At 35.8% G+C, this 15,252-nt stretch overlaps 1 protein-coding gene across 2 annotated transcripts in view; it reads right to left on the bottom strand.

The window, feature by feature from the left end:
- Window positions 1–15,252, bottom strand: part of LOC141438185 (protein rolling stone-like) — a 57,587-nt gene that overhangs the window by 41,372 nt on the left and 963 nt on the right. The gene's annotated exons all lie outside the window — the stretch shown is intronic.

Here is a 15,252-nt window from a genome sequence, read left to right as displayed (position 1 = left end):
CAAGAGTCATTCACAAGTTTCCATGTTCCTTTTAATTTTAAATGTTTAATAAAATTTTCACGAAGTTTTAGAATTATATCTTCGAATATACCTAACGTTTTTTCGATACAAACTTTCACTCCTCTTTATACCCCTTTAAGGGTAGAATTTTTAAAAATTGTGTAACATGTGTCCACTTATTTTTTCTGACGTATATTTTCCCCAAGTTTATGATGAATGAATGATGGAGTATTCTAGAATTTAAAGGGTCAGTCAAAATATTTATTAATTTAGATGAGGCATTTTTTAATTAACATAAGACAGGGAAATTAGAGTAGACACAGGGAAGTGATTACAAATGTTTTTTGGTTTTTTGGACTCCACAGTAAATTTTATGATATTAGTAAATAGAAAATAATAATATGAAATCTACATAATATGTAAGTACTATAATACCATTTTATCGTTCAATTAGAAACCAATATAAACTCATGAAATAGTGCTACTTAACACAAATAATTAATATCTACGAATAAATAAATGCATTGTTTGAGTTCATTTAAAATTTCGGTTCTTCTATCTTGTCATTGTACTCGTAGTGTCTACTCTTGTGTCTGATATCCTGTCAATCGTTCAATGGTTAACTGGAAGAGACCCCTTTATGGGATAAGTTCGCTTTTGTACATCTTATTATACTGTTTTCTGTTATTTTCATATTTTATGTACAATAAAGAATTTTACAATATAATACAATTACAATACAAAGTAATAGGTATGCATAATTCTACGACCTGAGCCAATGAAATTCCCCAATTTGCAGAGCCAGCCATTATTATCGGTATGTAAGGTTGGTTCAATCAAATAATTAATTTTGTAGGTACAACACTAAATTTCCAGAGACTAGACAAACTTCGGAGAGGAAAAAATTATCATGTCAATTTGAAAAATATAACGAATTTTCGTCTTCCAATTAAGTCTATAAAATAAACATATTTACACATATAATGATACAAATATTGTTAAAAACAGTCGTGGGTTAATTGAGCTGTGAATATGATCGGGATTGGCGTTCAAATGTATGTAACTACGTAGTAATCGTGAAAAATTACTTTTGACGATTGTTTTCATTCCATTGAATTCTATGTTAAGTGTTTTAATTGTGTTATAACGCACATAATATTACTTGATTTTTTTCGTCATGGCTACGAAACCCTATCTTGGACGTGTCCGACACGCTCTTGGCCGGTTTTTACAGAATTTAAATAAATGATAGTCATTACGAAAAAAATATTTAAGTAAAACTTAATCAAAATGAAGTAAGTATATCCGCCATATGATACTCCATATTGGACGCTGTTTTGCAATTCTGAGTCAACTCACTGTCATTTTGCAATACAATGTCATGTCAACTGTTAAAATTATTTTCTAAGGGTTGACATTGTATTGCAGAATTATTCAGGGTTAGCACATGACTGCATAACAGATGAGGACATAGGTATGATAGTTTTTATAGTTCCCGTTGGCGCGTGATAAAAAAATTCTTTGCAGACGGTGTCAGGGCAACAAGCCCAACTAGCTTAAGTCCTAAATTTTGGTTGTTGTTTGGTATCGTTAATAGGTACTCTGAACATTATAAGTACCTACCTAAGTACATATTTAAAGTCTCATTTTATTTCCACGAAGAACAGCAGAATTACCGTTTAAACCATAAAAAGGTCTTACGATGTAACATCAAACTGAACGGGACATCAAAACGTTAAATTCGATCCCATAAACTTATAATTCATGAGCGTCCTAACAAGGGAAGTTTTAAGTGTCTGCTGGAGATGCTAGGGAGTCCATAAAAGTCCGTTATATCCGACTTTCGGCGAACGCCCCGTTAAAGGAAAAGAAGTTGGTAACTATTTTATACTTTGTATAATACCTACTTGAAAGTTTCAGCTGCAAATATCAGTAAAATTGTAACAAGGTGAAATGACGAGTACCTACTTACCATCAAAATTGAAGGAAAATACTTAACAAACTTTGTAAAAGGAAACTAACATAAATTGACTATTTCAAAAGAAAGAAACAAATCAATTAAAGAATGCGAATTCGCTTGGTAAAGATACCCTGATACCAATATACCCTGAATCGAAAACCGTTTCAAGGATAGGGTTTTTGAACACTTTTATCCTATTCTGATCCAAAAATAATTAAGAGTTACGAAAATATAGCCAAAAATATGTTTGACCTTTGTGTAACCTTCGAATAAGTGGTAAAGGGATGAATCCCTTTATCTAAAAAGTAAATCCACAAGTATAGGTTTATCTATGCCTTTATCTCTATGGTATCTGTCACGCACACGTTAATGTCAGTTTTTTGTCATCGTGAATACGGATTATTTATCAGGGCTTGTTAACGTTACCAAATTCACACTATAAGTAATGTTATATAACGGTAAAATCATAAAAATACCCAGTACCGGTATTAAAATATTACGTTACCTAATTGATAACTGAACATTATAGTATCGTTACCCAATTCACGTTACTTTTACCGGTAATTTTACCGGTAAATTCTTAGATTATATATTTACTTAGATACACAGTCCCGAAGAAAACTTTCTAACTAACACGGTCAACGTGACATTTGCAGCTATATTCAGGTAAATTCCAATATAACTAATAAAAATTCAAATTCATAAAATTTCTCTTATATATACCCAGTATTTACTGATGAATCAATAGAACTAGATATGTATATATTTATTATATTATTATTATTTATTATCCTATCCTTGCTTTTCATTTTTGAGCCGGTATTCACACATTTTTTACGCAGCATTTAGCCATTGTTGACAAATGACACGATCTATGGACAAAACAAGACTAATCTTACAACTCGGAATATAGTTGAAAACTTCCGAGTTTTGTATAACTCATGTTTTCCGTCTGATTGTGTATCTAAGTAATATATAATCTAAGGGTAAATTAAATTTACTTTGCATGATGATTTAACGATAGGTACTTTTTAATTAACGTTTTTTTTTATGAATAGCTGACAACGTTACCATTTTTATACCGGTAAAAAGTTGTATAAGTAACGCGGCGGTAAATCGTTTAACGGTAATTACGATTTAACGTTAAATCTGTTTGGCAGCGATAACGTTACTAATTTTTTAACGGTATTTGAAGCCCTTTTATTTATCCGACATTCGACATCTTTGATCGACATCGAATCGAATCCTTTTCCCTTTTCGGTCCGTAGTTTTCATATAGGTATAACCATTGAATTTAAAAAATGTTTCGTTCCTTCGTACAACAATAGCACGTCAACAACGACTCCCGGAAAGATAATTGTTCGCATTAGAGAACATTTGCGAGAACAATGCTGTCGAGCAATAAATATTGGAATACTCCGAAATTTACGCACAGTATTGTTGTGAAGACCATTTCGACATAAGTAAATAAAACCGGCCAAGAGCGTGTCAGACACACCCATGATAGGGTTCTGCAGCTATTGCTATTACGAACAATCCAGTAATATTTTTCTAAGGATTTCGTATTCTACGGAATCTTCCAAGTTTAGGTTTATTTTACACATAAACTACATAATTTTCAAGCAATTTTAGCCGTCATAATTTTCCTTGTTTTGATATACTTACTACTATACATACTTAAGACTTAGATAGTAAACACCCAAGACCCGAGAACAAACATTCGTATTTTTCATACAAATATCTGCCCCGACACGGGAATCGAACCCAGGACCTCAAGCTTCGTAGTCAGGTTCTCTAACCACTAGGCCATCTGGTCGTCTAAACGGGTCGGGTCGTCTCTGGTCGTCGTGTATTACTTTGACCCCCGCATTTTTTTAGCGATATAAATATAAAGAAGATATACTTATATACGCCTTAAAATTCCTCAACTTACCCTGACAATTAAATTAATCGGGCTAAATGGGGGTTGAGCTTGTATTTAATAAAATATGAATGAAAGAAACATTCGAAACAAAATTCCCAAAACTTTCGTCAAAATATTACGAGATGTAACCTGTGTAACTAGCTGTTCTCTTGTTTTATTTATTCAGAAAATAATACCATTGTTTCTTCATCTGCCCATTCCCCACCCCTTAATCTGAAGGTTTTTGGGGAGAAGGGGGGCAACCCTTCCCCGGGATTCTGGTTCTCATTCAAGAATCTTTCATATCCGCACCCGACTTTTACGGGGCTGAGGAAAAGTAATTTGATTGAATATGTCTTTATGTTACTTTATTGGGTTATTGTAGGCACTAACAGTATATTATTACAGTAAGAATACATACTTCATAATCAAGAACCGGAATTGAAAATAAATGTCCCGAAAAAGTTAAAACAAGCTTATTGTTTTTAAAGAAAAGAAAAGTTTTTAATTGAAAACCACATACTAACAAGAATACTTTGTTTAAATAGTTAGATGAATTTAAGTTTCGATTTCACACAGAACGTGTTCCATCTAAATTCATGAGATAAATTGAGAACGAAATAAAAAAATCTAACTTAGTACACTGAAATGTTGTGTACCTAAGTAGCTGCGATAATATTACATATTTACTTATATTATATTGCGTACTAGGGAACGCTTGCGCGTTATAGAATTAAATTAAATAACACTAATGGTTGCCCGTAACTTCGTCTACGTTCTGTTGGAATTTTACTTATCAACGTGCTGCGAACCACCAGGCCCAGGTACCAGGCTCTGTTTCAGTCGGTTATACAGTACTGTGTATCAGTCTGTGGTAGTGCGAGTAACACCTATCTGATTGAAGTCGAAAGGGCGCAGCGTGTTGTTCTCAAGGTTATGTTCAGAAAACCATATCGTTATCGTCGTTATCATTATCGTCGTAATGGACGTTTTGTATAGAGAAACTGGGTTACTTAGAGTGCGACAGCTTTTCATTCTCAAGGCAGTCGTCCGTACCCATAGCTGCTTTACTAAATCCGTAGGTCACGGACAGATTTTGACAAGACGATTGCATAAGTATCCCGTCCCACGAGTCAGGTCTGCTCTCGCTAGACCAGGGTTTCTCAAACTTATGGCTCCACGTACCCCTGTTAAAGTTTCTAGACGACCCCCAAAGAAAGTTATAAAAGTGGCTGTTGGAGATACTAAGTTTATTTTTATTTCAATCATCATCAATATAATGTACATTATTTATTTCAATAAAAGGTAACAAATATAGGTAAGAATCATCTTGCCAACGAAAATACAAACTGAAACAAACAACAACAAATAAGTAACAAATTTGGAGTTAAAAAATACAAAAAGACTCCAAAAAGCAATCTTAATCATCTTGCCAGTCTTGCAGCCACCATCACGTAAACCTTGTCGCGAACCCCCTATCGTCGAATAGCGAACCGTTCGCGTACCCCACTTTGAGAAACCCTGCGCTAGACGATCACCGTATGTCGTTCACCCTTTTGCATATAATGCAGTGTGCAGAAGGTTGGACTTAAAGAACCGTAGTACATCGCTATGAAGGTGGCTACTAAGAAGTGGTTGGTGCCACTGTCTTACTCTCAAACGGAAGAATTGTTTGAGATTTTATTCAAATTTTAAATCTAAATCATTTATTCAGTAAATAGGTCGCAATGGGCACTTTTACTCGTCATTTTTTAAACTACCAGCACTTTCGGAAAGACCATCATTGCCAAGAAGAATGCGCCGCAAGAAACTTGGCAGAAAGTCATTTTTTCAAAATAAAATACAAATAAAATACTTAAAAACTACAGTATACAATTAAAGAAAAAAAAACGAAAAAATAATAATAATACAGGGATGTATGGGTACAGGGATGTGTTGGTTACAAAACTAAACACTAACTATATCTACGTTCAGTGGAAATGTAGAATGCTTCCAACGTCATAAATAAAATAATAATAATATTTTAATTCTGAAATATACATTTCAGGTCAAGTAACCATTAAGGTTTTGGATTCCGACGCCTGCCGCCCCCCAAGTTTGCTCACACGCAGTGGTGTCATGCTCTGAAAGCAGAGCGGTACCGAGGACAAGGTATTCCTTCCGTTCCCATAAGCTCTATGGGATCGTCTTGGGAACTTCGACGTCGCGAGCCTGTGACTAGAAATTAAACTAAAAATATACAAGTTTAAAATTCATAAGCTTAACAATATACAGCCTTAAATATAGCAAGGGGATGTATACACAAACACACACACACATACACACATACACTTTCACTGACACACACTTACACACACACACAGTATACCTTACACGAACACTATGCAGAGTAAGGGTTGAAATACCGAAGCATGGTTATTTCGTTCCATTCAATTCTAATTTTAATTAACCCCCGACGCAAAAAGAGGGGTGTTATATGTTTGACCGCTATGTGTACGTCTGTCTGTGGCACCGTAGCTCTTAAACGGGTGAACCGATTTAAATGCGGTATTTTTTATTTGAAAGCAGGTTTTCTAGCAATGGTTCTTAGACATGTTTTATCAAAATCGGAGGAGTTTAGTGAGAAGGAAAAATTCCTACGAATATTCGCAAAAATTACATCATAGTCTACATTGATGTAGCATTAAAAACGATACCACATTTCTTGACTCTAAAGCCAACGGTTGAGATTAAGAGATTTAAACGCTATCTCGTGGGAATATCGGGATTAAAATAGCCTATTTGTCCAGCTATCTACAAACCAAATTTTATCAAAATCCGTCTAGTTTTGAAGGAGTAACAAAAATTTTCATACTCATACTCACGAACACACACATATTTACTAACTTTCGCATTTGTAATATTAGTAGGATTGGTATAAAGCGTAGAGCTAAGACTTCGGAAGGTGCTTCTCTTGATTGGGCAATAACTAGAAATAAATATTAGAGAGCAGCAAACAAAACTGTCACAATTTATTTTATTTAAAACTTGTTTCTACAAAATAAAACATAGACAGAATAGCAGTTTTAATGTCTGCAAGACTTTCTACAGCGCCAAAACTTCGAATAAACCTTTTCTTTTTGCTACCGGAGGTTCCTGAACGGCCGCGGATTGTTAATTAACTTTGTATTCTATTAAGTAACGTAATCTCTTTGACATGAAATCCACGGAAGGCTCTGGCTGCGTTATTAAAGACATTTTATTGAGCGACAAAATAATTAATCTGCGAGAGGGCGGGAAATAAGCGCGGCCGTCAGGCGCCTCTTGTCTCCTAGACAAGCAGCGAATTGTTATTTTGAACCCTTTAATCATTTGAGGCCGTAATGTACTAATTGACAGATATTACTTTACAATATTTACTTGACTGCCCGAGGGAGGGTTGTGTCCGAACGTATATTGTATCTGTACTTATCCTGGCAATGGCACAACTATACAGTTTCTGATTATTAACAACTAGCTGTTGCCCGCGGCTTCGCCCCCGTTGTAATTTTTGTTTCATAAAAACCTTCTCTTGATAATAACAAACGCAACAAAAAATGAATTAGCGAAATCAGTCCAGCCGTTCCCGAGTTTTGCGCTTAGCAACACGTTTTACGATTCATTTTTATTTATATAGATTAATATTACGAAAGGTTGGAGAAAATGCTTTAGATACTTACTCGTACTATTCGGTCGCACGCAACAAGTAAGCATTGCATTTTTGTCTATGATTTATATTGGTAACATTAAGAAACTTCATAGTTTGTGATAGCTAGTGGTGGACTGTATGGGAAGTAATGGGAAGATTGATGGAAACACGGGTTAAATGATAGGTTATTTAATAATAAAAGCACAATTTTATGTATTGCAACCGACAGATCGGGCAAACAAATCACAACTGACAATGAACGTAAAAACATATTAAAAAAGCAAGTGTCAAAAAGTATAGTTATAAAAAAGGTCATACCGCAGCCAGTCGCCAACAGTTTGGTACTTGTGCAATATGTCAGCGTTTACTTAATAACGTCCCTACGCCGTTGCATCATCATTCCAGCCTATATATATCCCACTGCTGGGCAAAGGCCTCCTCTCGGAATGAGAGGGCTTGGGCCGTAGTTCCCACGCAGGCCCAGTGCAGATTGGGAACTTCACACTCACCATTGAATTGCTTCGCAGGTTGTGCAGGTTTCCTCACGATGTTTGCCTTTACCGTAAAGCTCGTGGTAAATTTCAAATGTAATTTCGCACAAGAATTTCGAAAATTTCAGAGGTGCGAGCCGCGGTTTGATTGAACCCACGATCCTCTACTTGAGTGGCCATAGGTCAAACCACTCGGCCACCACGGCGTTTACTTCATGACTATATGTATGTATGTGTGTATGTCTTGTATGAGGTACGTAAATGAGAACCAATAATTAGAAAAACTGACCATCTTCAGCTAAAAAAAAAATTATAACAAAAAATAGAACCGACTACAAAAAACCATGAAAATAATTTTCTACCAGTGTGAAGTCGGTGCCTCAGCACGAGCCAGCAGGAGTGGACCTATAATCGTCTACCTCACCTACAACTATACGAGTATATTGGGCTTCAATCACCCCTGCTGGCTCGTGCTGAGGCACCGACTTCAGAAGTTCAGACTGGTAGAAAATTATTTTCATGTTTTTTGTAGTCGGTTCTATTTTTTGTTATATTTTTTTTTCATGCTTTTTAGTGTAAAAGATCTAACATGAAATAGTTTAATGTCCACTGCTCGTCACTTTTTACGAAAAATTGCTTTGTCCGATGCAGACACGTTCATTATTGAGGAGCCCTGGTGCTTCATCACCCGTTCCATTACACCATATAAACTACGATGAGCTTAAATTGCTTAACAACTGCGTTAAAGTTAATTGTATAATTCAATCCGTGAAGTAGGTACTTGTTATTGAGTAGTCGCTCCATTGGTCAAATTTGGTGATCATCATCAGTTCCACTTCACCAAATGATGATTTTCAAGAGCAAATGCACGAGTTACTCTTAAATATATCAAAATTATCATAGGCGTTCCTACAATATTTGAAGAGTTCCCTCGATTTCCTTAGGATTCAATCATCAGATCCTGATTTGGTGCTTATGCCTAGAAAACGAAAAAAAAATTTGAAATCGGTACATAAATGACGGAGTTCTGAGGTAACGAACATGAAAAAAAAATATGCAACCGAATTGATAACCTACTTTTTTGAAGTCGGTTAAAAATTACACATTAATTCGACAGAATCAAAGTCAGTATTTAAGATCTATATAAGTTCCATAGATATACACATCATTCACCTCTCCAGTAGGTAGTCCACCAGGTATTCCGATGCACGCATAACTCGCGTTTCGCCGAACAACAGATTGCGGTGTAGCCTGATGGTCGCAAGCGCAGGTGGTTTGAGGCGCATTGCCGTTGTCATCGTAGGATATAGAAAAATACCTATTCGTCATCCGAAAAATCAAAATACCCTTATCCCATTACTGCTATACACAATCTCTGAAAAAAAAAACTAATTTAAATGAATAACTTACAGCTAGACAATCTGATGTCACTAGCAACAACAAGTGAGTAGATGAATTGAATAGTTCTAGAAGCAAGATGGCGTAGGGCGGCAATGTCTCGCCAGGGCGGCGCCGCACCCCGCGGCTTCACGCAGGGCCGGATTACCCCTTACGTAGAGTAGACAACTGCCTAGGGGCCACTTATCGGCCAAGGGCCGCGCGCGCACAATGAAATTGAAAATGTTCCATAGAGTGAAAAATTCATTAGGCCGTTTCTACGAGTATCCTCAATGACAATACATATTACGGTTTTTTTTTCGACACATGCTAAGTACCTATCAGATTAATTGAACTCTACCAAATTAATTAATTCATAATCTTCAAACAGCTGAAAAGGAGCCCTGAGATCTTCATTGTTATATGGATAATCCGGCTCTGGCTTCACGTCCTTGCTGATCTCTCGTGGACATTCACGGTGCAAGTACAGACAACAGTAGAAGTGCTGAATCATAGCTGAAGGGCCGAAGAGCTCATAATTATGCTACAAAAAGCCACTAAGTATTTTGAGCTTTCCATGAGTTTTGAAAGTTAATATTACATACATACATAAAATCACGCCTCTTTCCCAACGGGGTAGGTAGAGACTACGTCCTTCCACTTGCTACGATCCTATGGCATACAACTCTCGCTTCCTCTAAATGCATTAGTATTTTAATTCATGCATGCACGTTGGTTTAGAGTACTCCTGACCCGACCTTTCTTCAGAACGTCCTCGATTTGATCGTCATTCGTCCAGGCCTTCCTCTTCCAACGTGTCCATTCACGCTCGTCTTATAGGTCTGCCTAGTCAATCTGTTTTCATTCATTCTCAAGTTTAATTTAATTTATTCCGTGTGTTTTAATTTAATTTTATGTAATTATGTATTCATGTAGTCTGAAATAAATTCGATTCTATTAATAACCTGTTTACTAAAGTTTGAATGGGTACACATTTGGTACTTTCCCGTAAATTAATATGCGAACGTGATCATGAATATTCAGTATTCGATACATAATAAACAGACTTTCAGGGGTGGCGGGAGGAAGATAAAATTCATGATTTACACAAATCAAGGTAAACAGAAGTAAAGTATATTTTAGTAATTATGTATTTTTAACATAACTTTCTAACAATAACATAAAATGATTTAAATAAAAAAAAAGAACTATATACAAAAATTAAAATTAAACTAAAAGTAACCTTACAAAAAAAACAACAATAAATAAATATTTCAGAGTTGTATGTTATTTAAAGTTTGTGCCCACATACATAAATAAATAAATAAATAAATAAATATCCGCACATCAAAACCCATAAACGTCTGAGCGAATACGCACCACCTTTGTACAGTATACCCCTGGGCCAATTATACTCCCACTTTATGCTAATTTGTCGGCCGTACTGTTTCATATATTTAAATAATTAAAAATATAGCTCACCTTCTGAAGGAGGCAAGTAAAAACAGTAAAAAAGATTCACCGTGTTGCCTGGATCTCCGTTACTGCTACATTGGCACATCCATATCTCATTTCATTACAAAAGGTGTGCATGAAGAAATTTGTGTCGTACAGATGGAATTTGTCTTTCAGGTGTGGTCGTAGAAAGGTTTGTTAAAGGTTTTATTTTGACGACTGGCAGAACCACTAAATTTTTCCTTTTTCGACACCTTTCACTCTAAATACGGTCTTTATCTCTGTTTCTAATAAAATAGGAATAAAAAAACTGCTGTTGTTGTCACACTATAGCAGCCAGGTATATTGTAGGTAGTTACATGCTAGTGGTGCATCGTGTGGTTAGTCTGGCTTGCTGTGAGCTGCATCTTCGTCTTGATCTTGATTGCGTTTCATCCATTGTCTGACCGATTTGAGGAAAGGCCAAATAAAAGAGAACTCTCTCCAGGCAGATGTTGCTGGGAACTGAAGTCCAAAGGAAGAGCGTCGGAAGTTGTATTTATGCGTGCGAGTTGAGAAATATCGATAGCGCGATGCGAGATGTTGGAGTTTCTATTTTTTGATCACTAGATGGTGCTAGGCGTCGCGTCAAGAATGTGGCTTGTGAAAAATGTGACACTCTAATTTGATTTCTCTTTTATGTCGTACTCCATCTAATTTACTAAAAATACTTTCCGTTTATGTTGTTTTTCGCAGGCGCCATTTGGGTATTAAGTACCTAAATAAGATTTAAAAAAAAAACCTTTTTTTGCTGACTGCATATTTTGTTAACTACACTTGTATGGTCTTTCGAACTACATATATCCGTAGCAAGTTTCAAGGTTATTGCATTACAATTGTATCATCATATCATTGAACTTACATACATAAGTAAACCAAGTTTCAATTTCAAATACCAGAAAGTGGTTATAAAACGGTTTTAAAATTTTAAAACCACAAATAGGTTTAGATACCTACATAAGAACGTTGCAAGTTAAATAAAAGCTTTTGTTTTTAAATAACACACTTGACAGGTCGTTCTATTCTATAAGAACCCAATGTCTTTAAATTTAGCGTCAAGCACTTTGGAGCCCTAAGTGACAGTAAGTGATTTAGGCGGGAAAACTCCACCATCACATTTTCCTCTGACTTTTACCTCCCCGTTTTTGCGTCGCACTCAACTCCGTAGAGCAATTTCACGTAGCAATTTTCTTTTGTATTGTGAGATCCGTAGGCGCGGAATTTGCAGCCTGTCTCTTCAATTATTTCAGTCAATACATACTTTGTAGCGATGGCTGTGTGTGTGAAATTCAATTTATTTATTACTTGTACAAATACGAGAATGGTGTAAAACAGCTGGCTACTGGCGTTTTCTATAAGTCAACCATTATTATAAATTTAGTAAATTCTAGTATAGTCAATCCAGTTTTTTTTTCACTCTAAGGGTCGATGTCAGTTGTATACAAAACAATGCACATTGCAACTAAATCTGGTATGGTTGTTTTAATTTCCTTTAATTACGTAAATCTTCATATATTACAAATGCGTACGGAATACTTTTTATCATCATAAATCATTTATTTGCATAAAAACATGGTACATATTTTGTGGTAAGAAAGAAAGAGAGTTTCACATGTTTTTGTCACTATGTGACGTACAAATTCTAGTTTAAAATTAAGGTTAAGTATATTTTAATCTTAATAACATTTAATTAATCTAATTGTTTAAGTTAAACTGTAAGTAGATACAATTTTATTATTAAGTTCTAGATAAACAGCTAACATTTAACATCATAAATTAATAATAGGTTTTTTTTATAAGTTAAAGGCGTTTTAGATTGAACTAAATAAACGCCAAAGTTCGTTAATATCAATTTTCAAAGTAAACTAAATCAAAGCTCCTCGTTACAATATGCGTTTTCCTTAACAATCCTGTCGTTCCAGGCTTCACCTTGTTATTCTTTAATTTTCTGATCGCATCATCTGTCCGCGGCTTCGGCGAGTAATCTCATTTGCAAACAAGATCCTAGAGACATTTTCCTTCTTCGAATAGTTCAAGCAATCATAATTGTACCTGCTTACAGCCGTGAAAAGGTATAATGAAGCTGATTAATAACAGCCGATGCAATATCAAAAACCGGCCAAGAGCGCGTCGGACACGCCCAAGATAGTTTCGTAGCCTTTACCTTTACTTACCAAGTAATATTTTTGGATTTTGTATTTTGTACGGAACCTTAAATTGCTAATAGTTTTTAAGCAAAACTTACCCGTTATAGTTTTCTACCAACATATTTTTTTTTCAAAAACCAATTAACAAAAAAAGCACTTTAAAGTTAAATATTTCGCAAACGAATTACTGTATCGAAAAATAGCCTTTATAACCCCTTAATTTAATTACACCTATTCAAAGATACCCCACACTATACCTAATATTAAAATAAATATCACCCCCACTTTACGTATACGGGAGGTAACCTAAAACAAAATACATCCATGCAAAATTACAGCTTTCTAGCACTAATAGTATCTAAGCTAAGCGCGGACGGATGGACAGAAAGACAGACATGGCGGAACTATAAGGGTTCCGTATCCGGCATTTTGGTTACAGAACCCTAAAAAGAAGAATTAGTTAGACCTGAATCTCGAAGTTCGTACTTTGAATTCAGTGAAATAATATAGTTTTACACATTTCACATCAGTAGGTAACCTGCGTAATCATATCGTCAACCGTCACTTAAATACAATTCACGAATCACCGTTTCATATTCTACATAATGTTGAACATTTAATGGAATTATCAGTATAAAGTGACGGTACACGAAGTTATATATTATTAACCCCCTGGAGTAGAGCTGCCATCTCCACATCAACTGGCCCCGAAATAATAATGCGTCCGAAACAGCCGCACCGCAGGCTACCCGGCCACCACGATTACTGATTACGACTGCGGGCTTCAAACTTCTTGAATATTAGAAAGGGTATCTTAGTTTGAAATCTGGGATACTTAAAGGCTTATAAGATTTGTGTATGGACCTTGTCGTGTTGAAAATACAAACTGAAATATAGATTAAGATTGGTTTTTTGGAATCTTTTTTGTATTTTTTATTTCAATTCCAAATTTTTACTTTTACGGTCATCCCGTAAAACCGAAATTGAAAATACAAACTGAAATATAGATGCACCAGAAAAATAAGACCATCACTGGGAATCGAACCCAGGTCCTCCGCATTCCGTACCGCGTGCTATACCGCGATTACTGATTACGGTACTGCGGGCTTCCCAAACTTCTTCATATCTAGCTTGTGTTTCTTACTTAGTCACTTAAGCAGCGACGCTAGCGACATCTATGCCGTAAGCCCTTAAACTTTTTTCCGGCATTCCTTTGGAACTAACCGCTCACCCGGACAAGAGATATCGTGAAATATAGATGCATAGAAAAACCAGAAAAATAAGACCTGCACTGGGAATCGAACCCAGGTCCTCGGTATTCCGTACCGCGTGCTATACCGCTACACCACTGCTGGTCTACGGTACAGACACGAATTTCCCCTATGCACCACATATCTCAGCTTGTTTGTTTCTTATTAAGCCACTTAAGCAGTGACGCTAGCGACATCTATACCGTAGCCCTCATCGAGAAACTTTCGGTGTCTGTACCGTTGACCAGCAGTGGTGTAGCGGTATAGCACGCGGTACGGAATACCGAGGATCTGGGTTTGATTCCTGGTCTCGGTTCGAGTGCTGGTCTTATTTTTCTGGTTTTTCTTTGCATCTATATTTCAGTTTGTATTTTCAATTTAGGTTTTACGGGATGACCGTAAAAGTAAAAACTTGGAATTGAAATAAAAAATACAAAAAGATTCCAAAAAACCAACCTTGTCGTGTTGGCAATTGTTGTATTGTGTGCGCAAAAATAAGAACAAAAAGGTGAATTAAATATATAGGTGTCGATAGCTGGTAGATATTTTAAAGAACCTAGGCGTTGAAACTTGTTTATCACTTCGTTTATGATATTTAAGTACAAAAATACAAACCTTGCTGAAGGCTTTTGGTTCTAAAACATCCATTACCGATCACCTGACAGGTATCCACCAAAATGAGTTGACTCAGCGTCGCTCATGTGCATAATTATCATTTTGAAAATATCTGGCCTAGTTAATGGGCCATGCCGAATTATCTGACTGTTATTTTTTCTCTTCTCAGAGATTTAAAGCTATTACAAATTTAACTCGCATCGAACAGATTTTTCGCGAACGATCTGTTTAGTCCCTCTACTCTACCCTTCAGCCAAGTTTGTAATTCTGAACTTAGATACCATAAAGGAAGTTATGTATAATGTACAATCGTCATCATAAACATAGGAGCCCAAGTAGACACCTTCG

The sequence above is a fragment of the Choristoneura fumiferana genome, chromosome 18, assembly GCF_025370935.1.
Source record: "Choristoneura fumiferana chromosome 18, NRCan_CFum_1, whole genome shotgun sequence".
Classification (NCBI taxonomy): domain Eukaryota; kingdom Metazoa; phylum Arthropoda; class Insecta; order Lepidoptera; family Tortricidae; genus Choristoneura; species Choristoneura fumiferana.
The sequence above is the reverse complement of the archived record's forward strand: the minus strand, read 5'-3'. Positions and strand labels throughout refer to the sequence as shown.